The 26,199-nt window shown below is 42.3% G+C and overlaps 1 protein-coding gene and 1 pseudogene across 1 annotated transcript in view; one reads left to right on the top strand and one right to left on the bottom strand.

Annotated features, from left to right (window-relative positions):
• LOC126245997 (somatostatin receptor type 2-like) overlaps window positions 1-26,199 on the bottom strand; it is a 1,701,965-nt gene that overhangs the window by 690,664 nt on the left and 985,102 nt on the right. The gene's annotated exons all lie outside the window — the stretch shown is intronic.
• LOC126210116 (5S ribosomal RNA) lies at window positions 8,260-8,377 on the top strand (annotated as a pseudogene).

The following is a 26,199-nucleotide window of genomic DNA, read 5'->3' as shown; positions in this document are numbered from 1 at the left end:
GTCTTTCATGTGTTCCTCTTTTCTGCTAAAACTGATAGCATGTTTATATAGGGTGTCCCTACTAAAAATCGCCAGAAGCATTTTCTCCGTAGTTCCGGTAAATATTTGCAGTTTCGTTTTTATAGAATGTAGCTAGAGTCAGCCTAAAGTACATGGGTAACGTAGAAGTAAATATCCTCGGAGGAGTGAAGCAACTTAAATCACTCAATAAAAGCAAGTCTTCTGGTGCAGACTGTATACCAATTAGTTTCCTTTCGGAGTATGCTGATGCATTTGCTTCATACTTAAGAATCATATACAACCGTTCGCTCAACGAAAGATCCGTACTCAAAGACTGGAAAGTTGCACAGGTCACACCAATATTCAAAAAAGGTAATAGTTGTAATCCACTAAATTACAGGCCCATATCGTTAACGTCGATATGCAGCAGGATTTTGGAACATATATTGTGTTTGAACATTATGAATTACCTCGAAGAAAACTGTCTATTGACACACAGTCAACATGGGTTTAGAAAACATAGTTCCTGTGAAACACAACTAGCTCTTTATTCACATGAAGTGTTGAGTGCTATCGACAAGGGATTCAAGATCGATTCCGTGTTTCTGGATTTACGGAAGGCCTTTGACACTGTAGCACACAAGGGGCTTGTAGTGAAATTGCGTGCTTATGGAATATCGTCTCAGTTATATGACTGGAATTGTGATTTCCTGTCAGCGAGGTCACAGTTCGTAGTAATTGACAGAAAGTTATCGAATAAAACAGAAGTGATTTCTAGCGGTCGCCAAGGTAGTGTTTTAGGCCCTTTGCTGTTCCTTATCTACCTAAACGATTTGGGAGACAATCTGAGCAGCCGTCTAAGGCTGTTTGCAGATGATGCTGTCTTTATCGACTAATAAAATCTTCAGAAGATCAAATGAAATTGAAAAACGATTTAGAAAAGATATCTGTATGGTGTGAAAATTGGCACTTGACCCTAAATAACGAGAAGTGTGAGATCATCCACATGAGTGCTAAAATGAACTCGTTAAACTTCGGTTACACGATAAATCAGTCTAATCTAAAAGCCGTAAATTCAACTAAATACCTAGGTATCACAATTACGAACAATTTAAATTGGAAGGAACACACAGAAAAATGTTGTGGGTAAGGCTAACCAAAGAGTGCGTTTTATTAGCAGGACACTCAGAAAATGTACAGATCTACTAAGGAGACTGCCTACACTACGCTTGTCCGTCCTCTTTTAGAATACTGCTGCGCGGTGTGGGATCCTTACCAGACAGGACTGAAGGAGTGCATTGAAAAAGTTCAAAGAGGGGCAGCACGTTTTGTATTATCGTGAATTATGGGAGGGAATGTCACAGAAATGATACATGATTTGGGCTGGACATGATTTAAATAAAGCGTTTTTCATTGCGGCGGAAGCTTCTCACGAAATTCCAATCACGAACTTTCTCCTCAAAAATCGAAAATATTTTGTTGGCACCAACCTACATAGGGAGAAACGATCACCACGATAAAATAAGAGAAATCAGAGCTCGTACGGAAAGATATAGGTGCCCGTTCTTTCCGCGCGCTATACGAAATTGGAATAATAGAGAATTGTGAAGGTGGTTCGATGAAACCTCTGCCAGGCACTTAAATGCGATTTGCAGAGTACGCATGTAGATGTAGATGTAAACAGATGCTACTCATCACGTCTCAGAAAGCATTGATTTGTTTCCGGTTACTGACAAAATGATTTTAAAGTCCCTAATTAGCGTGGTACGATGTTGGTTTCATAGAGATGTTCTACAAGGGACAGTAAAATACGAAGAATAACCAGTACTTCTGCAGCAACTGAGCTGCTCTGCTGCATGGCGGTGGCTGTCAGCATGGGCCAGGGAGAGGCTGTCGACGAAGCAATACTGCGTTCAGAGATGGCTCGCAAAGTCTTTGTATTGTTTGTATTCTTCAGCGATGTAGCACCACTAAATGATCGAGTTGACTCGGACATGAGGCTGCAACACTACGGGGCTCCCGCCCACTTTGATGTCGATGTACACGCTCACCTCAGTGTCGCATGTCCCAATCGATGGACTGGTGGAGGTCAAGCAGTTTCATGGCCAGCACGGTCGCCAGATCTGACACCTCTCGACTATTTTCTGTAGGGTAATACGTAGAGTACGGTGTATGGCACACCTGTAACGTCAGCGGAGGTCCTTATTTCCCGAGTCCACGGAGCGATTGAAATACGTGAAAGACAACCGCGCGTATCGGCTCGTGTGGGCGAGGCTCAGCACCGCGGTTGTAGGGTCTGTACTGATGCAGTTCAAAGCCTCAGACTTCGACGAGCTCTTGCTCGCAAGCCGTGTGTTTCAGGAATTGGGTTTCTTCTTGAAAACCGATGAGTGTACTTTCCCGCCCAGCGTACTAAGTGTTGTCTTTTTTTTCGTGAGGGGTGTGGGCGGGGGGTGAAGTAAAGTGCTCGCTGTGTGAGCGGTCCTCCAATGCTGTTGCTCGGGACTGACGCCTTCTTACCAAAAATCATTACTTATATAGGAAAGACTGTTGCATCCTTGAGCCCCCGGTTCTAGATATACCCTTGTGTGGCTGACGCTACAAATTTCTAAGTCCGGCGCTAGAGTAATATCCCGTACGAGCGCTGAGGTCTCTTTAGAAGCGCTCGTGCTGGCGAATCTGCCGTGCGGTCCTGCACTGATAAGCGGGTATGTAACCACTAAGGTCAAGGTCAAGGTGCATCCCAGAGTGCCACAGAGAGCTACAACACCAAGAAGAATCGCTTCTCGGCTTTTGGCAAGGGATTAGGTTAAAGGACACATTTATTTAACTTCTATAATAATGTACGAGATCACCAACTGTTTTTATTTTATTACAGATATCAACACCTTTGATCCATTCTGACACAGATTCAGATTCATTTGTTTTACGATGATTCCTGATACTGATAAGCAACGGCATGGTGGACATGTAATACGATTTAGCCATATCTCTGTTGTACACCTCACAGATCTGAAATGTCCGAGCCGACCGGGGTGGCCGTGCGGTTCCAGGCGCTGCAGTCCGGAACCGCGGGACTGCTACGGTCGCAGGTTCGAATCCTGCCTCGGGCATGGATGTGTGTGATGTCCTAGGTTAGTTAGGTTTAAGTATTTCTAAGTTCTAGGGGACTGATGACCTAAGATGTTAAGTCCCATAGTGCTCAGAGCCATTTGAAGCATTTTTTTGAAATGTCCGATAGACAATAACATCACGACTGTTAAACGATTCAAGCCCTGGTACTTTTTTTACTTTAGCACCACGTACTATAGCGGCCCCAATCCCAAAGAAAGCAGGTGTTGACAGATGTGAAAATTACCGGACAATCAGTTTAATAAGCCACAGCTGCAAAATACTAACACGAATTCTTTACAGACGCATGGAAAAACTAGTAGAAGCCGGCCTCGGGGAAGATCAGTTTGGATTCCGTAGAAATACTGGAACACGTGAGGCAATACTGACCTTACGACTTACCTTAGAAGAAAGATTAAGGAAAGGCAAACCTACGTTTCTAGCATTTGTAGACTTAGAGAAAGCTTTTGACAATGTTGACTGGAATACTCTCTTTCAAATTCTGAAGGTGGCAGGGGTAAAATACAGGGAGCGAAAGGCTATTTACAATTTGTACAGAAACCAGATGGCAGTTATAAGAGTCGAGGGACATGAAAGGGAAGCAGCGGTTGGGAAGGGAGTAAGACAGGGTTGTAGCCTCTCCCCGATGTTATTCAAGCTGTATATTGAGCAAACAGTAAAGGAAACAAAAGAAAAATTCGGAGTAGGTATTAAAATCCATGGAGAAGAAATAAAAACTTTGAGGTTTGCCGATGACATTGTAATTCTGTCAGAGACAGCAAAGGACTTGGAAGAGCAGTTGAACGGAATGGACAGTGTCTTGAAAGGAGGATATAAGATGAACATCAACAAAAGCAAAACGAAGATAATGGAATGTAGTCAAATTAATTCGGGTGATGTTGAGGGTATTAGATTAGGAAATGAGACACTTAAAGTAGTAAAGGAGTTTTGCTATTTGGGGAGCAAAATAACCGATGATGGTCGAAGTAGAGAGGATATAAAATGTAGACTGGCAATGGCAAGGAAATCGTTTCTGAAGAAGAGAAATTTGTTAACATCGAGTATAGATTTAAGTGTCAGGAAGTCATTTCTGGAAGTATTTGTATGGAGTGTAGCCATGTGTGGAAGTGAAACATGGACGGTAAATAGTTTGGACAAGAAGAGAATAGGAGCTTTCGAAATGTGGTGCTACAGAAGAATGCTGAAGATTAGATGGGTAGATCACATAACTAATGAGGAGGTACTGAATAGGATTAACCAGAAGAAGGGATCGGTTGGTAGGACATGTTCTGAGGCATCAAGGGATCACCAATTTAGTATTGGAGGGCATCGTGGAGGGTAAAAATCGTAGGGGGAGACCAAGAGATGAATACACTAAGCAGATTCAGAAGGATGTAGGTTGCAGTAGGTACTGGGAGATGAAGAAGCTTGCACAGGATAAAGTAGCATGGAGAGCTGCATCAAACCAGTCTCAGGACTGAAGACCACAACAACAACACTATAGCGGCGGTAACCCATCCATTACCGTGCTGTGCGGTGTCATTGTTCGTAAGCGTAAAGTTCAGAGCACCATCACAGAACACTGACGAACCATGAAAAATTACTTAACAATAATATTACTGCTGTTCACCACTTGCTGTGAAGCACTGATGTGACCCAACTTGCTAATTAATTGATATCGGTGTTGGCTCCTTACGATATCGCATCCAAAACTTTCTAAGGTAAATGTCTGAAATTCACAGAGCACATTATAACACCTCAACCTACAGCGTTAAACTAGAGTAGACAGTTGTTGCCCACTCACAAGGAATAAGTGGAGCACGGATCTTCCGGTCACAAGTCTCGAATGACGCCATTTATTAAAACATTACACCACTCGAATACTGATGACGTCGATTTTAAATTAGAACAGTAGCCTGTATCCTTCCTAAGGTGGGCCATACACAACGGCAAATACTTTTCTGTGTTCACTTTGGTACCACACGTGGACAACACCAGTAGGTGTAATGATATACCGCGCCCTGGATTTCACCTAGTACAGACTGCAGGTGCTGCCAACAGAAGCAAGTAACAGTAAGCTGCCGACAGAATCAAACAAAAGATCGACAAATGCAACGCACTAGACGTGCATTCAGGAGGACGGCAGCCCAAAGTCCCTATCAGATATACAGATCTAACTTTTCCATGTTGTTGTTGTGGTCTTCAGTCCTGAGACTGGTTTGATGCAGCTCTCCATGCTATTCTATCCTGTGCAAGCTTCTTCATCTCCCAGTACCTACTGCAACCTACATCCTTCTGAATCTGCTTAGTGTATTCATCTCTTGGTCTCCCCCTACGATTTTTACCCTCCACGATGCCCTCCAATACTAAATTGGTGATCCCTTGATGCCTCAGAACATGTCCTACCAACCGATCCCTTCTTCTGGTCAAGTTGTGCCACAAACTTCTCTTCTCCCCAATCCTATTCAATACTTCCTCATTAGTTATGTGATCTACCCATCTAATCTTCAGCATTCTTCTGTAGCACCACATTTCGAAAGCTTCTATTCTCTTCTTGTCCAAACTATTTACCGTCCATGTTTCACTTCCATACATAGCTACACTCCATACAAATACTTTAAGAAATGACTTCCTGACACTTAAATCTATACTCGATGTTAACAAATTTCTCTTCTTCAGAAACGATTTCCTTGCCATTGCCAGTCTACATTTTATATCCTCTCTACTTCGACCATCATCAGTTATTTTGCTCCCCAAATAGCAAAACTGCTTTACTACTTTAAGTGTCTCATTTCCTAATCTAATACCCTCAACATCACCCGACTTAATTAGATTACATTCCATTATCCTCGTTTTGCTTTTGTTGATGTTCATCTTATATCCTCCCTTCAAGACACCATCCATTCCGTTCAACTGCTCTTCCAAGTCCTTTGCTGTCTCTGACAGAATTACAATGTCATCGGCGAACCTCAAAGTTTTTATTTCTTCTCCATGGATTTTAATACCTACTCCAAATTTTTCTTTTGTTTCCTTTACTGCTTGCTCAATATACAGATTGAATAACATCGGGGAGAGGCTACAACCCTGTCTTACTCCCTTCCCAACTGCTGCTTCCCTTTCATGTCCCTCGACTCTTATAACTGCCATCTGGTTTCTGTACAAATTGTAAATAGCCTTTCGCTCCCTGTATTTTACCCCTGCCACCTTTAGAATTTGAAAGAGAGTATTCCAGTCAACATTGTCAAAAGCTTTCTCTAAGTCTACAAATGCTAGAAACGTAGGTTTGCCTTTTCTTAATCTTTCTTCTAAGATAAGTCGTAAGGTCAGTATTGCCTCACGTGTTCCAGTATTTCTACGAAATCCAAACTGATCTTCCCCGAGGCCGGCTTCTACTTTTCCATAGTTCTCGTAAATCCCATAAGGCAAGTGCCGGAATAGTTCCTCTAAAAGTGACAACCATTTAACTCTCTAATCCGAGCTTGTACTCCTCCTCTAAAACCTCTTCTTCGACGGAAGGGGCCGCGCGGGGTAGCTAGGCGGTCTAGGGGCCTTGTTACGATCCGCGCGGCTGCCCCCCCCCCCCACCCCCTCCCCTTGGAGGTTCGAATCCTCCCTCGGGCATGGGTGTGTTTGTGTTGGCTTAAGTAGTTCGTAAGGTTAGGGACCGATGACCTCAGCAGTTTGGTCTCATAAGACCTCACCACAAATTTCCAATTTCGACGGAAGGTGTTAAATCCTAACTTACCGCACGTCTTTTTTTTTTTTTCTCGTAATTATAACGTTCAGTTCCTGCAGGTGAGAAAATTTTCATAACCAGAATTTGGCCGACTGGAGTTGGTTCCGTAAACGCGATGATCACCAGAGCCAGGCCTTTGTTCTCTTCGCAGTGTCTTTTGAATTGATGGCACGTGACACTGTTGACTGCGGCCCGTCCACAAAATAAGGCGTTGAGCTCAGAGGCACTATTGATGCTATTCGAGATGAGGTGGCTGTGTGTTGGCCCCCTTAATATCATCATTATTTTGTCCGCCCCGGAAGCTAAGCGGTGCCGGCACGCTAGCTCAGTGTGTTCCGTCAGAGGGCTGCGTGCTCTCTGTAATAAAAAAACTGAGTCAAGGAATCAACGATGAACTTGAACGGTTGTCTTGTGACGTCCGCCCAGACCAAACGCAACGAACTATACCGAAAAAAAGGTTGTCAGCGCGACAGAATGTCACTCCTAAGGGCCCGGGTTCGATTCCCGGCTGCGTCGGAGATTTTCTCTGTTCCGGGACCGGGTGATGTGTTGTCCTAATCATCATCATTTCATCCCCATCGACGCGGAAGTCGCCGAAGTGGCGTCAAATCGAAAGACTTGCACACAGAGAACGGCCTACCCGAGTGGAGGCCCTAGTCACACGACATTTTTTTTATCATTATTATCACGATAATCTTCATCATCAGACGACAAACATCGCACTGTATTACTAATACAAGTACTCCCGTCACTATAGCCATCACGTAACGTACCTTGTCCTTCAGCTGGCAGCGTGGCGTCTTACTGAAAGATTTGCACCGAGAAGTGGTTACGAAAAAGAATACTGGGCGTAGGTGTGAAAAAATAATCAATTGGTTTATTGGACATCCCATTAGTGTAAGATTAATGAAGCATAAATAGCATCATATACAACGCCAGAAGATGTGAAGAGCAGCTTAACCCCGAGTAAGCGGATATGAATAAGTGAACCGTTTTAGTATATATAGGGTGCAAATCAAAACCACTGACAAAATTTCGGAGGTTGTTTAGAAACATTTTCTGAATGTAATAAGGGATTCGTGGACTCCGATGGCTCGTTAAGCCGTCCTCTCACGGGACGTAGGAACGCACATGAGTGTGGAACTGATGACGTCACAGTGTGGAATTACACAATATCCTATACTACAGAGCGTGAAATGAAGATTGAGGTGCGACATCGTTTTCACGTTCCATGCTCTACAGAATTTGGTGCGTTTTCTTTATCACTGAGTACGTGTTACAGTATGGATGTACGTAAGTTCTTTCGAAGCACCAGCAAATTGAGGATTTCCTGGAAACGTGTCGTGTTATCTACGATTTTTTTATAATAAAATGACAGGAAACTGTACACCAGTAGATTAAAGCCTCCTATGGGCAACGGCCTTGCCGCAATGGATACACCGGTTCCCGTCGGATCACCGAAGTTAAGCGCTGTCGGGCATGGCCAGCACTTGGATGGGTGACCATCGGGGCCGCCATGCGCTGTTGCCATTTTTCGCGGTGCACACAGCCTCGTGATGCCAATTGAGGAGCTACTCGACCGAATAGTAGCGGCTCCGGTCAAAGAAAACAATCATAACGACTGAGAGAGCTGTGTGTTGACCACACGCCCCTTCTAACCACATCCTCAGCTGCGGATTACACGGCGGTCGGATGGTCCCGATAGGCCACTTGAGGCCTGAAGACGGAGTGCAAGGCCTCCTGTATTTGAAGTTTTCAGTGTTATGGCTTGTGTGTTATGCAAGTACACTGTTTCAGTGCTACGGTACAATGACGATCAATCAAAAGTACGTCGTTTTGAAGCAGTTTGTCAGAGTTAAATACCAAATAACGTACGTAGATACAGTTTTTATACAGTGTATACCATATACGGAGCCTTGCGACGAATGTTGAAGGTGACTGTCGAAGCTGCAGCTGACCTGATAGCGCCGTGAGCTGAGAGAAGAGTAGCACCTTTGCGTTCACCTCCTTCCAAATTTTTTTTCACCTTTTGTTTTTTAAAAGTTTCTGGGGCTTTCTGTTTAATTTTATAGAAGTATTACTTGCGGTAGTCGATGTTATTTATTGCAAATAATGTGTTTGCAGCAATTCTTGTTGCAAAGGTTAACGACTGGATTATTTCAGAAGTGGCCATAAATCTTAACGTAACTGGCAGTCTATGGAAAAAAGTAAACACAAGGTACGCACTGGAATTTTTTCTTTTATCATAATTTCTGTTAGAATGTATATCTTTTTCAATGTTGGTGTGCAGCTTCGAATAAGATCTCCTTCCATTCGAATGAAATTACGAAACGAACTTCGATCTTGTTATCTATGCGATGAAGTACGTTGCTTCAGAGTGGTGATAGTCAATGCAACATCGAGAATTTCGATATTGTTGTTGTTGTGGTCTTCAGTCCAGAGACTGGTTTTATGCAGCTCTCCATGCTACTCTATCCTGTGCAAGCTTCTTCATCTCCCTGTACCTACTGCAACCTACATCCTTCTGAATCTGCTTGGTGTATTCATCTCTTGGTCTCCCTCTACGATTTTTACCCTCCACGTTGTCCTCTAATACGAGATTGGTGATACTTTGATGTCTCAACACATGTCCTACCAACAGATCCCTTCTTCTAATCAAGTTGTGCCACAAATTTCTCATCTCCCCAATTCTATTCAATACCTCCTCATTAGTTGTGTGATCTACCCATCTAATCTTCAGCATTCTTCTGTATCACCACATTTCGAGAGCTTCTATTCTCTTCTTGTCAAAACTATTTATCGTCCATGTTTCACTTCCATACATGGCTACACTCCATACAAATACTTTCAGAAACGACTTCCTGACACTTAAATCTATACTCGATGTTGACAAATTTCTCTTCTTCAGAAACGCTTTCCTTGCCATTGCCAGTCTACATTTTATATTCTCTCTAGTTCGACCATCATCATTTATTTTGCTCCCCAAATAGCAAAACTCCTTTACTACTTTAAGTGTCTCATTTCCTAATCTAATTCCCGCAGCATCACCCGATACAATTTGACTACAGTCCATTATCCTCGTTTTGCTTTTGTTGACGTTCATATTATAACCTACTTTTGAGACACTGTCCATTCCGTTCAGCTGCTCTTCAAAGTCCTTTGCTGCCTCGGACAGAATTACAATGTCATCGGCGAACCTCAAAGTTTTTATTTTTTCTCCATGGATTTTAATTCCTACTCCGAATTTTTCTTTTGTTTCCTTTACTGCTTGCTCAATATACAGATTGAATAACACCGGGGATAGGCTAATTATGCATCCTCAAACTGACAGTGGACACTATACTTTAATTATATTCAATTTACAGCCGAAGATGGGACGAATATTTGCTTCAGTTAACGACTAACTTTTACTAGTATCTTTTTTTCAGATCGTCGTAAAGTATTGTTTGCTGTTCAGGCCTTTGACGAGCTCAAAATCTTCTTCGCGATTTCCTTCGCTTTTCTTCGACCATTTCGAACAGGGTTAACGCAGCTACTTCACTCGTGTCTATCTTGGCAAGGAAACTGTATAATTTACGCGCCAGATGCCGCAAACTGACGTTGGAGAGCGCTGAGGTCGCAAATCATGGAGAGGAGCACTTTCTGTGAGATGCTGCAGCCACGGCGGTCATCAAATCTGGCGTTCTTCGCGATGAGAAGCATAGACCGTCTGAGGACGACTTTATGGAGTAATACAGTAATTATGATTTATTCTGTTTGTGGTCCCAACTACCGTTGTTTCTTCGCATGTACATTCAACACACAGGAAAAGCTTGTAATATGCAGTCGTCGTATCATACAACACTAAACACGGAGTAGTGTAACATCCCGCTTCTGATGCAAAAGTGGCGGTAGTTGCCGTCGCTACGGGAACAGTTCAGCAGCGCGTCGTACCACTCTTCCAATGCATCCAGTGAACCCATACACGAGGTTCATATCGGCCGATTGTCCATCAGTAGACCCATAAATACTGCTGCGTATCACTGTTAACGACCACCTAACACTGACGTAAAAAGAAACCAGCTACATAATCGAGCAGTACAGAATGCAAGCTTGAGGACGGAGGGTAAAGTTCGCATTACTGTAGCTAACAGCAAGTACCGTTTATGAATGGAGTAAATTTGTTTTCAGGCAAGACACGCATCACATGCAGTCGACTTTACCACTGTTATTCAGATATTTTCGGCGCTGTGCAAGGATAAATGAGAATAAAAACACTTGTGACCAGGGGTACCCTGTATCAAAATGTTTGGAAATATATCCCTGAACAACCACCGAAATTTTGTCTGTGGAGTTAGGGCTCAGTGTGTATTAGTATTGCGGTCTGAGATCATTCAACTCATTATTTATTGAGAGAAAACGTAAATTCATAAGAAAGAAAAAGGAAACACGAAAGAGGAAAATGCTACGTGGGTTGCACTCTTTCTATGACTCTGTTTTCGCCGAAAAAGAAAGGAATAATTACAAAGTCGATGTGAAAGTACACTCCTGGAAATGGAAAAAAGAACACATTGACACCGGTGTGTCAGACCCACCATACTTGCTCCGGACACTGCGAGAGGGCTGTACAAGCAATGATCACACGCACGGCACAGCGGACACACCAGGAACCGCGGTGTTGGCCGTCGAATGGCGCTAGCCGCGCAGCATTTGTGCACCGCCGCCGTCAGTGTCAGCCAGTTTGCCGTGGCATACGGAGCTCCATCGCAGTCTTTAACACTGGTAGCATGCCGCGACAGCGTGGACGTGAACCGTATGTGCAGTTGACGGACTTTGAGCGAGGGCGTATAGTGGGCATGCGGGAGGCCGGGTGGACGTACCGCCGAATTGCTCAACACGTGGGGCGTGAGGTCTCCACAGTACATCGATGTTGTCGCCAGTGGTCGGCGGAAGGTGCACGTGCCCGTCGACCTGGGACCGGACCGCAGCGACGCACGGATGCACGCCAAGACCGTAGGACCCCACGCAGTGCCGTAGGGGACCGCACCGCCACTTCCCAGCAAATTAGGGACACTGTTGCTCCTGGGGTATCGGCGAGGACCATTCGCAACCGTCTCCATGAAGCTGGGCTACGGTCCCGCACACCGTTAGGCCGTCTTCCGCTCACGCCCCAACATCGTGCAGCCCGCCTCCAGTGGTGTCGCGACAGGCGTGAATGGAGGGACGAATGGAGACGTGTCGTCTTCAGCGATGAGAGTCGCTTCTGCCTTGGTGCCAATGATGGTCGTATGCGTGTTTGGCGCCGTGCAGGTGAGCGCCACAATCAGGACTGCATACGACCGAGGCACACAGGGCCAACACCCGGCATCATGGTGTGGGGAGCGATCTCCTACACTGGCCGTACACCACTGGTGATCGTCGAGGGGACACTGAATAGTGCACGGTACATCCAAACCGTCATCGAACCCATCGTTCTACCATTCCTAGACCGGCAAGGGAACTTGCTGTTCCAACAGGACAATGCACGTCCGCATGTATCCCGTGCCACCCAACGTGCTCTAGAAGGTGTAAGTCAACTACCCTGGCCAGCAAGATCTCCGGATCTGTCCCCCATTGAGCATGTTTGGGACTGGATGAAGCGTCGTCTCACGCGGTCTGCACGTCCAGCACGAACGCTGGTCCAACTGAGGTGCCAGGTGGAAATGGCATGGCAAGCCGTTCCACAGGACTACATCCAGCATCTCTACGATCGTCTCCATGGGAGAATAGCAGCCTGCATTGCTGCGAAAGGTGGATATACACTGTACTAGTGCCGACATTGTGCATGCTCTGTTGCCTGTGTCTATGTGCCTGTGGTTCTGTCAGTGTGATCATGTGATGTATCTGACCCCAGGAATGTGTCAATAAAGTTTCCCCTTCCTGGGACAATGGATTCACGGTGTTCTTATTTCAATTTCCAGGAGTGTATATTCAGTCAGCGTTTGCATACAACTGACGAGTTTCCAGCGTACCAGAAATAACGGAAGGCAACGACTTTTTAAAATGCTTATAGACAGCCAGAATGGAGCGCCAGACAACCATTTTAACAGTCGTTCTAAAAACACAGAAAGCCAAAAAGCGCGTAGAATCCCTTTTGGGGGCCAGTGAAGCCTGAATAATATGCGCCAAACAGCAACTCTTTTAGAGTAGAAGAACTCTGTGTTGAATGAACGTAGGCACGAGTGGAACCGTTCGTTTGCATGTGGGGCTGGAGAAGTGAATCCAGCAGATAAAGGTTAATCACTGATGCATGTGTCACAACTATACATATGTATCTGCAATTTTCAATGCATCACATGGCAAAAAAGTTTGCCGCACCTTCAAACACCCACTAATGAAGTAGCCGGCGCAGAAAATAGGGCTCTCGAATGTAAAAAAATCCGGAAAAACTTTCCCTTTTAGATCAGTGTAATTTGAAGGGCAAAGTTTCTGTCAGCAACCAGGCTCAAACCTCGCACAGTAATCATGGCTCGCATGCCACTATTGGTACCACATCTCTTTCACGAACATCTGAACTGAGACTCCCAGCCAGTAAAGTGTAGCTCCCCCGTCCATTTCGTCCGAGTGGCACCTGCAGTGAGACCTCAAAAGCATTTGGGAGTCAGATCCATGACAGTTTCGTACAGTAACAATCCCTTTCTCTTACTGTACGACCGATTTCAGAGCATTATAGCACCATCCTCAGCCTCTAACAACTCTAAAGAAAAGAGGCGTACGCTAGTTATGAACGCCAAGCAAAGAGTTGCGAAAAATGTGATAATACACATAAAGCTGTCACACTCAATTAAAAACAATTATACAGCGTGGTCCATTGATCGTGACAGGGCCAAATGTCTCACGAAATAAGCGTCAAACGAAAAAACTACAAAGAACGAAACTTATCTAGCTTGAAGGGGGAAACCAGACGGCGCTATGGTTGGCCCACTACATGGCGCTGCCATAGGTCAGACGGATATCAAATGCGTTTTTTTAAATAAGAACCCCCATTCTTATTACATATTCGTGTGGTACGTACAGAAATATGAATGTTTTACTTGGACCACTTTTTTCGCTTTGTGATAGATGGCGCTGTAATACTCACAAACATATGGCTCACAATTTTAGACGAACAGTTGGTAACAGGTAGGTTTTTTAAATTAAAATACAGAACGTAGGTACGTTCGAACATTTTATTTCGGTTGTTCCATTGTAATACACGTACCTTAGTGAACTTATCATTTCTGAGAACGCATGCTGTTACAGTGTGATTACCTGTAAATACCACATTAATGCAATAAATGCTCAAAATGATGTCCGTCAACCTCAATGCATTTGGCAATACGTGTATCGACATTTCTCTCAACAGCGAGTAGTTCGCCTTCCGTAATATTCGCACATGCAATGACAATGCGCTGACGCATGTTGTCAAGCGTTGTCGGTGGATCACGATAGCAAATATCCTTCAACTTTCCCCACAGAAAGAAATCCGGGGACGTCAGATCCGGTGAAAGTGCGGGCCATGGTATGGTGCTTCGACGACCAATCCACCTGTCATGAAATATGCTATTCAATACCGCTTCAACAGCACGCGAGCTCTGTGCCGGACATCCATCATGTTGAAAGTACATCGCCAATCTGTCATGCAGTCAAACACCTTGTAGTAACATTGGTAGAACATTACGTAGGAAATCAGCATACATTGCACCATTTAGATTGTCATCGATGAAATGGGGGCCAATTATCATTCCTCCCATAATGTCGCACCATACATTAACCAGCCAAGGTCGCTGATTTCCACTTGTCGCACCCATCGTGGATTTTCCGTTGCCCAATAGTGCATATTATACTGGTTTACGTTACCACTGTTGGTGAATGACGCTTCGTCGCTACATAGAACGCGTGAAAAAAAGTCTGTCATCGTCCCGTAATTTCTCTTGTTATGTCCATTATAATTATCCGGGCTGTTATGCCGTGGTCGGTTGACGAATTCTGTGTCGATTCCCAAAGTTTCGTCTCCGACTGCGGGAGACATCTTCAAGGGGGTCCGTAGCTCAATGGAAGGTCCAACACACCCACTGGCCCGCTACTGACTGCCGCTAAATTCCGTGTCCGCGCGCTCCCACGCCGCGGCGTGACGTCACGTGTTTTGAAAACGTCAGTGCAATTGGCCGCTGTCCGTCGCCGTCGATCGCCGTTGCCATCACCCAGTAGCGGACGGGTGGTACACATCTTCTTTAGCACCGGCATCCATATACCGTTTAATTTCACACCCTCCTCCTTACGGTTGAAATTATTAGGGTGTTTAGCGATTTCGATTGCCTCCCTGTAGAGCCTTTCGTACTATCCGCTTGTGGCCGCTAGTACTTGCGTCTCCTCGAAACGAATATTGTGGTTCCCTGGCTGGAAAGCATGCTCCGCAACAGCTGATCGTCCCGTTTCTCCTCTTCTGCAATTTCTCTTATGCTCTTCCAAACGTTTAGAAACAGTTCTTTTAGTGGTACCCACATAAACATCACCACAGCTGCATGGGATCCTATACACTCCAGCTTTTTCCAGTGGTCTGCGAGCGTCCTTGGCAGGCTTAAGGCATTCCTGTATATTCCTGGTGGGCTTGTAAATTACGGTAATATTCCGCTTCGTCAAGATCCTCCCTATTCTTTCCGTTACATTTTTAACAAACGGCAGGAAAACCTTGGATTTTGCAGTAGCTTGTACGTCAGTATGATTTCTGCGTGGGAGCCTCAATGCACGTTTTACTTCGGCGGACGAATATCCGTTCTTCATTAGTGCATTGTGGAGATGTTCCATCTTAGCGTCGAGCAACTCAGGTTCACAAATGTTTATAGCTTTGTCCGCTAACGTCTTGATAATATCCCGCTTTTGTTGTGGGTGGTGGTTCGAAACCCGGTGCAAATAACGGTCCGTGTGCGTGGGTTTGCGGTATACTGAGTGGCCCAAACTACCATTTTCGTTTCTAAAAACAAGCACATCGAGGAAATGTAACTTGCCGTCTATCTTCTCCTCCATTGTAAGCTGAATTCTCGAGTTTATACTGTTCAGATGGTCGTGGAACCGGCTTAGTTCGTCCCTACCATGTCTCCACAGCACAAACGTGTCATCCACCACCCACAACAGAAGCGGGGTGTTATCAAGACGTTAGCAGACAGAGCTAGAAATATTTGTGAACCTGAGTTGCTCGACGCTGAGATGGAACATCTCCACAATGCACTAATGAAGAACGGATATTCGTCCGCCGAAGTAAAACGTGCGTTGAGGCACCCACGCAGAAATCATACTGACGTACAGGCTACTGCAAAATCCAAGGTTTTCCTGCCGTTTGTTAAAAATGTAACGGAAAGAATAGGGAGGATCTTGACGAAGCGGAATATTACCGTAATTTATAAGCCCACCAGGAAGATACAGGAATACCTTAAGCCTGCCAAGGACGCTCGCAAACCACTGGAAAAAGCTGGAGTGTATAGGATCCCATTCAGCTGTGGTGATGTTTATATGGGTACCACTAAAAGAACTGTTTCTAAACGTTTGGAAGAGCATAAGAGAAATTGCAGAAGAGGAGAAACGGGACGATCAGTTGTTGCGGAGCATGCTTTCCAGCCAAGGAACCACAATATTCGTTTCGACGAGACGCAAGTACTAGCGGCCACAAGCGGATATTACGAAAGGCTCTACAGGGAGGCAATCGAAATCGCTAAACACCCTAATAATTTCAACCGTAAGGAGGAGGGCGTGAAATTAAACGGTATATGGATGCCGGTGTTAAAGAAGATGTGTACCACCCGTCCACTATTGGGTGATGGCAACGGCGATCGACGGCGACGGACAGCGGCCAATTGCACTGACGTTTTCAAAAGACGTGACGTCATGCCGCGGCGCGGGAGCGCGCGGACACGGAATTTAGCGGCAGTCAGTAGCGAGCCAGTGGGTGTGTTGGACCTTCCATTGAGCTACGGACCCCCTTGAAGATGTCTCCCGCAGTCGGAGACGAAACGTTGGGAATCGACACAGAATTCGTCAACCGACCACGGCATAACAGCCCGGATAATTATAATGGACATGATATTTCCGGCCGTGAACGTGTACATTTTAATTTCTCTTGTGCCCAGTGGCAGAACTGTACACGACGTTGAAAGTCGTCGCCATGCAATTCCTGGTGCATAGAAATATGGTACGGGTGCAATCGATATTGATGTAGCATTCTCAACACCGACGTTTCTGAGATTCCCGATTCTCGCGCAATTTTTCTGCTACTGATGTGCGGGTTAGCCGCCACAGCAGCTAAAACACCTACTTGGGCATCATCGTTTGTTGCAGGTCGCGGTTGACGTTTCACATGTGGCTGAACGCATCCTGTTTCATTAAATAACGTATCTATCCGGCGAACGGCCCGGATACTTGGATGATGCCGTCCAGGATATCGAGCAGCATACATAGCACACGAACGTTGGGCACTTTGATCACAATAGCCATACATCAACACGATATCGACCTTTTCCACAATTGGTAAACGGTCCATTTTAACACGGGTAATGTATCACGAAGCAAATACCGTCCGCACTGGCGGAATGTCACGTGATACGAAGTACTTATTGTTTGTGACCATTACAGCGCCATCTATCACAAAGCGAAAAAAGTGGTCCTACTAAAACATTCACATTTCTTTACGTACTAAACGAATATGTAATTAAAAATGGGGTTTCCTATTTAAAGAAACGCAGTTGATATCCATTTGACCTATGGCAGCACCATCTAGCGGGCCAACCATAGCGCCATCTGGCTTCCCCCTTCAAGCTAGACAAGTTTCATTCTTTGTAGTTTTTTCGTTTGACGTTTATTTCGTGAGATATTTGGCCCGGTCACGATCTATGGACGACGCTGTATAAACGATCTAGAGGTAATATGAGCATTCTTCTTACGGCTCTGAGCACTATGGGACTTAACATCTATGGTCATCAGTCCCCTAGAACTTACAACTACTTAAACCTAACTAACCTAAGGACAGCACACAACACCCAGCCATCACGAGGCAGAGAAAATCCCTGACCCCGCCGGGAGTCGAACCCGGGAACCCGGGGATTCTTCTTACATTGTTTGCAGATGACGCTATCAGTCACCGTCTACTAATGTCATCAGAAGGTCAAAACCAATTGCAAAAATATTTAGACAAGATTTCTGTATGGTGCGAAACGTGGCAACTGAATCTTACGAATGAAAGGTGTGTGGTCATCCACATGACTACTACTAGGAATCCATTAAATTTGGTTACACAGTAAATCATACAAATTTAAAGCCTATCAATTCAACTAAATACCTATGGTTACAGTTAAGAATAATATAAATTGCTACGTACGCATAAATAACATTGTGGGAATGCGAACCAAATACTGCATTTTACTTGTAGTGTAAGAGGACCGAGCAGATGTAATTTCGATGTATTGCTCATGCGCTGCCTGCGATATGTAAAGTATAAGAGAATCTCACACCAGAGAGCAGTGTTGACTGCAGTAGGAACAGTGTAGCTGTAGCAGTAAGTTGTTGCTAGCGAGCAGTCTAGTCTGGTGTATCGTGTTGGCTGGGCCGGTCGCGGTGCAGCGATGCCGGAGCCTGAGCATTATTGTATAAGGTAAAAAGCAGCCTCGCGCATATGTAGTATTGTTATCTCAAGTCCCATGTAAATGTTTTAAAAAATCTCCTAATAATAATCTTTCTCATAAAAAGAAACTTTTAACAATCATTCATTTCAATTTAAAGAATTTACTAATTTGTCCAATCCATGATCATCCCGATTTTTGCAAAAGAAAAATCAGTTGTTTCCTTTCATAAATGACGAATCTATCGGCCAGCATTGCACAGGGCTGTGCCAGAAAAATTTATTGTAAGAGCAGATATATAAGCATTATCCAGCGACTTCATTGAGGTAAGAATTTTTCTTTTTTTTATTCAGAATGATAAAAAAAAAATGGTTCAAATGGCTCTGAGCACTATGGGACTTAACTGCTACGGTCATCAGTCCCCTAGAACTTAGAACTACTTAAACCTAACTAACCTAAGGACAGCATACAACACCCAGCCATCACGAGGCAGAGAAAATCCCTGACCCCGCCGGGAATCGAACCCGGGAACCCGGGCGTTGGAAGCGAGAACGCTACCGCACGACCACGAGATGCGGGCTATTCAGAATGATCTTTCAGGGCCATGACGCAGCAGTGCTGACGTCCAAAATTTACCAGGTTAAATTCACAGTCAATTATTGAAAATTTATAAGTGAGCGACAATTTAATTGAGAGGTTAGTTACATTGTATTATTACCAGGTTACTGAATTTATTTTCTGTTGGGACGTTACACTGAATGTGAACGACATAATTATAATTTTTACTGTTGAGAAGTTTAGGAATTTTTCTGTTTTGAGGTTACACTAAATGTGAATGAAATTTTGTGGGGAGGTTACACTTGGCGACAACCGGCCAGGATCGTATTTCTTTGTGAATTTCTGAGAAGTAGTCAGTTATATATCTGCTCTGATTTACTTAAATGTAGTTTGCATCTGGCGCAACGCATTTACTAATTTGTCACTCTTTCTTTCACAGATCATCGGCAAATTATTGATCTTTGTTGTAATTGTGTTTGTTCCATTTTTGCTTCATCTTTGTTTCATTTTGTGCTTAATTTTGATTTGTGAAAAATGCCGCGAAAAACTGTTAACAGTACATCGCGATGTGCAATGAGTGAAATAGCCGACTCGAATAATTTGACCGATAATATCTGCGACACTCAGTGTAATAGTGATAATCCCCTAATTACAGTGCGTACCGATCACTAGTAATGATATTGATCCTAATGATGAGCAAACAAATTCCATTGTGTCCACCGTAAATGTAACAACTGATGACGCGGCATGTTCCGTTACAATGAACGCTTTCCAGTTTGACACGCATGATTTACAAAGTACACGTAGCGAACAGATAATTGTTTCCAACGAAGGTGAACAATATACACAAAACACGTCACATTTATTTGATTCCCGTGTAGTGACCAACAGTGCACATCCAGTTGACGAACCTTTTCAAGAATCAGAGAATGACCAAATGGTTACACAAAACATGACAATTGCAGGTACGCCATCAAACAGCACAGAGAATAGAGTAGGTAATTTTGGCATGGATCAAGTTGTAGCGTTATTACTACAATTCAAGAAAGAACAAGACGACAATTTCAAACGACTTAATGAATCGTACAAACAACTTATTGAAAACCGGACAAACTTAATGAATCGTACAAACAACGTAATGAAAATCTCAAACGATGGAATGAAAAACTAAACAACAGTTTCAAACAACTTAATGAAAAACAAGACAACAGTTATAAACAATTTAATGAACAGAACAAACAACTTAGTGAACAAACTACAGCCGTCGCCGTGCAACATCATGATACTAAAGAACAATTACATGAGGAAAGTAAGGCTTGTGCTAGGAACAGTAGTGAAGAAATAGATCCGTTGCACAAGAAATATATAGTACTCATGCAGATACCACGAAATGACTTAAAGATGAAATTAGTGCAGTTGCTAAACAATGTTCAGTAAACGCAACACAGTTACTCGACGAGTTTAAATTAATGTCAGCAGAAATTTCACGCACTTCGGATGCGAAAGTCGATAAGAAATATGAACAACAGAACAGCCAAATTGACGAAAGTTTTAAAGTGACAGAAATGAAAAATGTTTCAGCCTCTAACACGTCACAGCATACGCCACATTGTGAACATTTGTCACATTCACACAGCCAGTGTAATTTAGGTAATTTGGAGAGAGTACGTGTCTTAGATTCCGAACAGTCACAGACAAACAGATTGTTAGACAAACCTGAACCCGCTCAGTCATGTAGAGACGATAACTTTGATTACAAGCACTGTCTATCCGTTGCGAAATTTAAGAATGACAGAACACAGATTCACCCTTTTGACTGGATACAACAATTTGCTTTTGAATTTTCACCGGCATTGCCGGTAATGCAGAAACTAAAATTTATTTGCAGCGCGTAAGTGACCTCAGGGGATTCATTTCGCTTCGATGAATAAGTGCCGTAACGTGCACAGGGCCCCGAGCCGTAGTAGTGCTATTTCATCTTTAGTTTTCTGCACTGATGCCTTCTCTTTTACTATCCTTTATATCTATCAAAACAACTCTTCAACTATCGATCTATCTAGGATTAAGAATGAGTAAAGAAAATCTGCTATGACAAGTTTTACAGAAGGCGACAATTTTCATTAGACACTCCCGAACTACCAGTATAATTTTAATAAGTGACAAAATTATAATCATCAGTATGCACAAAATTTTCAGCTATCGCAGACGCATTTTGGCAACAATAGAGGGTTTGCCCTGCAACAGCATCATAGCCAGCCGGTTAGCATACCTAACCAACAATGTGGTTTGCAAGGTCAACCAAGCTTTAATGTTTCGCCGCCTACACGTATAGCGTCGGCTCCATCAAATAGTAATCCACAGCAACAAGGAATTCACTACGTACAGAAAACACATCATTTCAACTCGTATCGCAACGCGCCGTATAGCAATGATTATCATGACAGACGTAAAAGTAATGAGCACAATTTTCAGCGTACGTTTAATAACAGTAGGTCTTACCAGCAGCAAAATCATCCGCAACAACAGATTATCATGAATGAACCAGACAGTAGGTATCATCCCGAACGTAATACGTCAGGACGAAATAACAGAACAGTACAAATAGTCGAAATGCCACAGCATCCTCTCGCAAATAACAGCACGTCAGAAAGAATTTGGCTAGATAGAGTACAGGTTGCATCTTCCAGCAACGCAAGCAATACTTTTGACACAGAGAATCATGTTCACGAAAATGTTATTAGTTTTAACGACATCCGATACACACTTTTGTATGAAAGACAGAATCACAACGTATATAGACAACATCCTTATTGCAGAAGCTAACTGGTCTAAACACAATCTGATTCTTGAACAACTGGTACAAACTTTTCGTGCACAAGGACTCACAGTTAATCTTAGCAAATCGCACTTTGGTAAAACTTCCATAAAATTTCTTGGACATGTAATTTCAGCAGAAGGCATTGCGCCTGACCCGGACAAACTTCAAGCTTTACGTGACATTACTGTTCCTTCGACGAAGAAACAATTACGCAGCTTTCTGGGATTAACTAACTTTTTCCGTAAATTTATTCATTACTCTGCTTTAGACACCCCTAGATTATGCCAATTGACGGGTAAAAACGCTATTTGATCCTGGGATAGTCAAGCACATTCTGAATTTGTTAATTTGAAACATGCCTTATTGAATGCACCTCTTTTATCACACCCAGATCTTACTAGAAATTTTTCCATTGCCACCGACAGTTCTAACACCGCTTTAGGCGTACACATTTTTCAGGAAATTGAAGAAGACGGTACTACAGTAATCAAAAACATTGCCTTTGCAAGTCGCATTCTGTCACCTGCTGAACGCAATTATTCTGTCACAGAAGTTGAAACATTATGTGTTGTATGGGTATTTACGAGATTTAGGCATTTTCTTTATGGAAGACATACGACCGTTTACACAGATCATAGAGCTATACAGTTTTTAGTTTCCGCAAAATTTACACAAGACAGGTTAAGCAGATGGAAACTTTATTTACAGGAATTTAATTTTACAATTGTTCACACTCCCGGTACACAAAATATTGTAGCAGACGCACTATCCCACTCTCTCAGCAACAATCAGCAAGACATCGCAACCAACTTCTGCCAAGCAAATTCTAGCGTCATGTATATTCAACAAGTAGAATTTGAAAATTTCATTTCGTCGTCATTACGAGATATAGCACAAGAGCAGAGCAAAGACAACGTATGGAAAGAAATTAAACACCTTTGGCAAGATAGGAATAAGGTTACCATTAGAAACCATTATACTGTACGCAATAATATTCCGTTTCGCCGCTCTCACCCTGACAGCAACAACTGGTTGTTATGTATTCCTGACGAGCTTGTTAACAAATTAATTTGGTATACTCATTTAAGTTACGCACATTACGGAGCCAGAAAATGTTTTTTTTTTTTACTGAGACAGAACTGTTATTTTGCGAAAATGGAGAAACGTATTCGACGAGTTTTAGCGTCATGTAAAACCTGCCAGAAAGCTAAATCAGACACGACTTCACATATTCCTCCGTTACATCCCATTGTACCCGTTAAATTGAGACACATGGCCGCTGTAGACATCTTTGTACCGATTCCCAGAACTAACAGAGGTTTTTGCTACATCTGTGTCGCTGTTGAACTCACTTCGAAATTTGTTACCTTCACTCCGTTACGCAAAGCTACTGCTAAATCTATTTCGAATGCATTTGTAAAACATTTTTTTATTTCATGTAGGGCATGTATCGAAAGTAATTTCCGACAATGGACCACAATTTCGATCTGCAATATGGACACGTATGTTAAGAACAAGAAAAATTTCTCCGATCTATATATCCAAGTATACGGCTTCTTCGAACCCTTGTGAACGTCTAATGAAAGAAATTGGTAAACTATGTAGAATATACTGCCATAAAAGACATATTGATTGGGATACACACATACCCTCATTCCAGGATGAAATTAACTCCATACCAAATGAATCTACTATGCTATCTCCGACTGTTATATTGAAAAATGTTGAACCACCTAACAAAATTAAAGAATTAGTATCTTTTCCTACATCTCGTCGACTATGCCACCATGAAATAATTGACTTTGCGCTGAACAACATCAAACGTGCCGCAGAGCGCCGGAGGAGACAGCAAAAACAGGTTTGTACACGCCGTGACTTTCACATTGGACAGAAGATATTAGTACGCGCACATTATTTATCCAACAGAGGAAAGAGTAGACGCAGTAAATTTGAGCTTCTATATGCAGGTGCATATCGAATTCGCAGCATTCCTCACCCCAATGTAGTACACGTCGAAACTTTGAGAACCAGAAAAAGCAAAGGCAATCACCATGTTTCCAATATTAAACCCTTTATTGAATTAATATACTTTATGATTTATCACACTGTAATGCCATTTGCAGGTATTTATATGAACACTTGCTGATGATTATCATATTTTTTCCTGGCAAGTGCCCAGCAAGGTGAGGTTAGCAGGTCGCTTTTCTTGTCGTTATATATCAGACCGTGCACATTTTTTGTGTATATATGATTGTTTTCCTATCGAAAGTAGAATTTTTGTCTGTATGCACTATGTAATCTTTAAGATATAACAAACACCAGTTGACTTTGACATTTTTTCTTATGATATCTCCAATATTTTGACTATTCTACACTTTTTGCCGCTACATTATGATACTGTATGTACATTTTTTGCACTTGAAAACTGTCTATGTTTTTGACCTAATACGTTTCCTGTCATGCTATGCTGTATGCTTAATTATACCACTAGAAACAAGTTTTTATCTAATGGGTATATGATTTAAATGCAAGATATTTATCCTTATTCATAATTTTCAGAAAGCAATAACGTGTACAAGAAATAAATAAACAATCCACAGTGGATTACTATGAAATGGGAATTTCACCTTCGGAATGAACGAAAGAAAATGCAATATCTTGGCATGAAGAGTAAATGGATCAGAATTAACAAGCATTAACCAGAATATACTATACACATCGTATGATAGCAGTCTTAACTAATTATTTTTCTTTCAGAATACGAGGCGATTGATGCAGGCTGTCAGACAGAACTACACATTTTAGTTTTAGTGATGAAATTTGCCAGAAATAAGAAACTCTATAGTATGAATAGTTGTGTGAAGTAAATGGTAATATGAATAATGAATAATGAAGTGTCCTCTTTTGCAGATGATAATAAATGATGATGAATAGTTATATGAAGAATATGCTAATATGAATAATGAAGTTTTTCTTTGCAGGTGATGATAGTGATGAAGTTATGGTAATATGAATAATGAAGTTTTTCTTTGCAGATGATGATAATGATGAAGTTTATATATTTACTATTAGTTAAGAGATGCTATGTAATTATTTAAGTACTTGTTGCAGTTCCTTTTGACAGTATGTCTTATGTCACATGGTGTAATGACTGAATGTTTTGGAAAGGACAGCTAGAGTACATACATATTGAGTACACATTTCATTACCTGTTAATTCAAAGTTCACTAATTTTCAGCATAACATGCATTTCTCCTTTCAGCTTAACACTCCACTTTGTATTTTTCCCAGGAGAAGCTTTTCATGATACTAATATGCTATAAGCACTTAATTATTAAATCTGTTCTAGTACTTGCATTTTTTTACCCAGTTGTGTCTATCATTTATGAATGTGATCACATATACTGCTTTTGTTTCATAACCTTGCTATAGCTGACTCATGACGAATGACGTTATTAATCCTTGTTTCCAGCAATGAGTCAAAAGCAAATATTTTCATGCCCCAGCAATTAATTATCGATCCCAACGCAATGCATTGCTAGCAAAAAAAAAAAATATTACCAGTCCCGATTATTACCAGTATACAACCAAATAATGCTACCAGTTTAAGATATATTTCAAGTTCTAAATATAATGCAAATTTCTCAGATGTATTGAATCCATTATATCTATGTATTATTGAACCACAGACCTTGAGTAATAGTTACAGTGTGTTACATTTTTAATATGTGCTATGTCACTCGAATGATGAGTTCTGAGTAATACTGAATGATGTTTTGTAATAATGCATAAATGCTATGCCAATAATTTCTATAAATAATATTTTTGTTATACTCTATAAATGCTATGCCAATAATTAACTCATTTTGAATCATGACTTCTGAATAATGCATAAAACAATGCTTTGTAACTGGCCAATGGGTGCCAATAATTACTATATTGAGATGCCTTATGAATAATGTTCTGTAACACTCCATACATACTACTTAAATGCTGTGTAAATAGCCAATGAATGCCAATAATTACTCAGATCGGTTGATAGACTAGTGTAATTCTCAATGACGACTAGCATAACACTTAATCCTTCATCTTCTGACCTAATTACCAGAAATTACTGCAATATCCGTTTGTCCTGTCCATCCTCATGATCATGGAGCACTATATTTGGTTTTGCACTAATTCTACGATGATGTGAGAGTATGGATTCTACAAGAATGTGGTTTTGACATATCAAGCTGTCCACCACCTTGAACGTTGGAGATGTCATTATGGTCCTACTATTTGGTGTAGCTAATGTACTACCAAAATGATAACATACAATATTAATACAACATTTCAGTGTCTTGGCTACACTGATAAATACTTCAGGG

This window comes from Schistocerca nitens, chromosome 1, assembly GCF_023898315.1.
Source record: "Schistocerca nitens isolate TAMUIC-IGC-003100 chromosome 1, iqSchNite1.1, whole genome shotgun sequence".
Taxonomy (NCBI): domain Eukaryota; kingdom Metazoa; phylum Arthropoda; class Insecta; order Orthoptera; family Acrididae; genus Schistocerca; species Schistocerca nitens.
The sequence above is the reverse complement of the archived record's forward strand: the minus strand, read 5'-3'. Positions and strand labels throughout refer to the sequence as shown.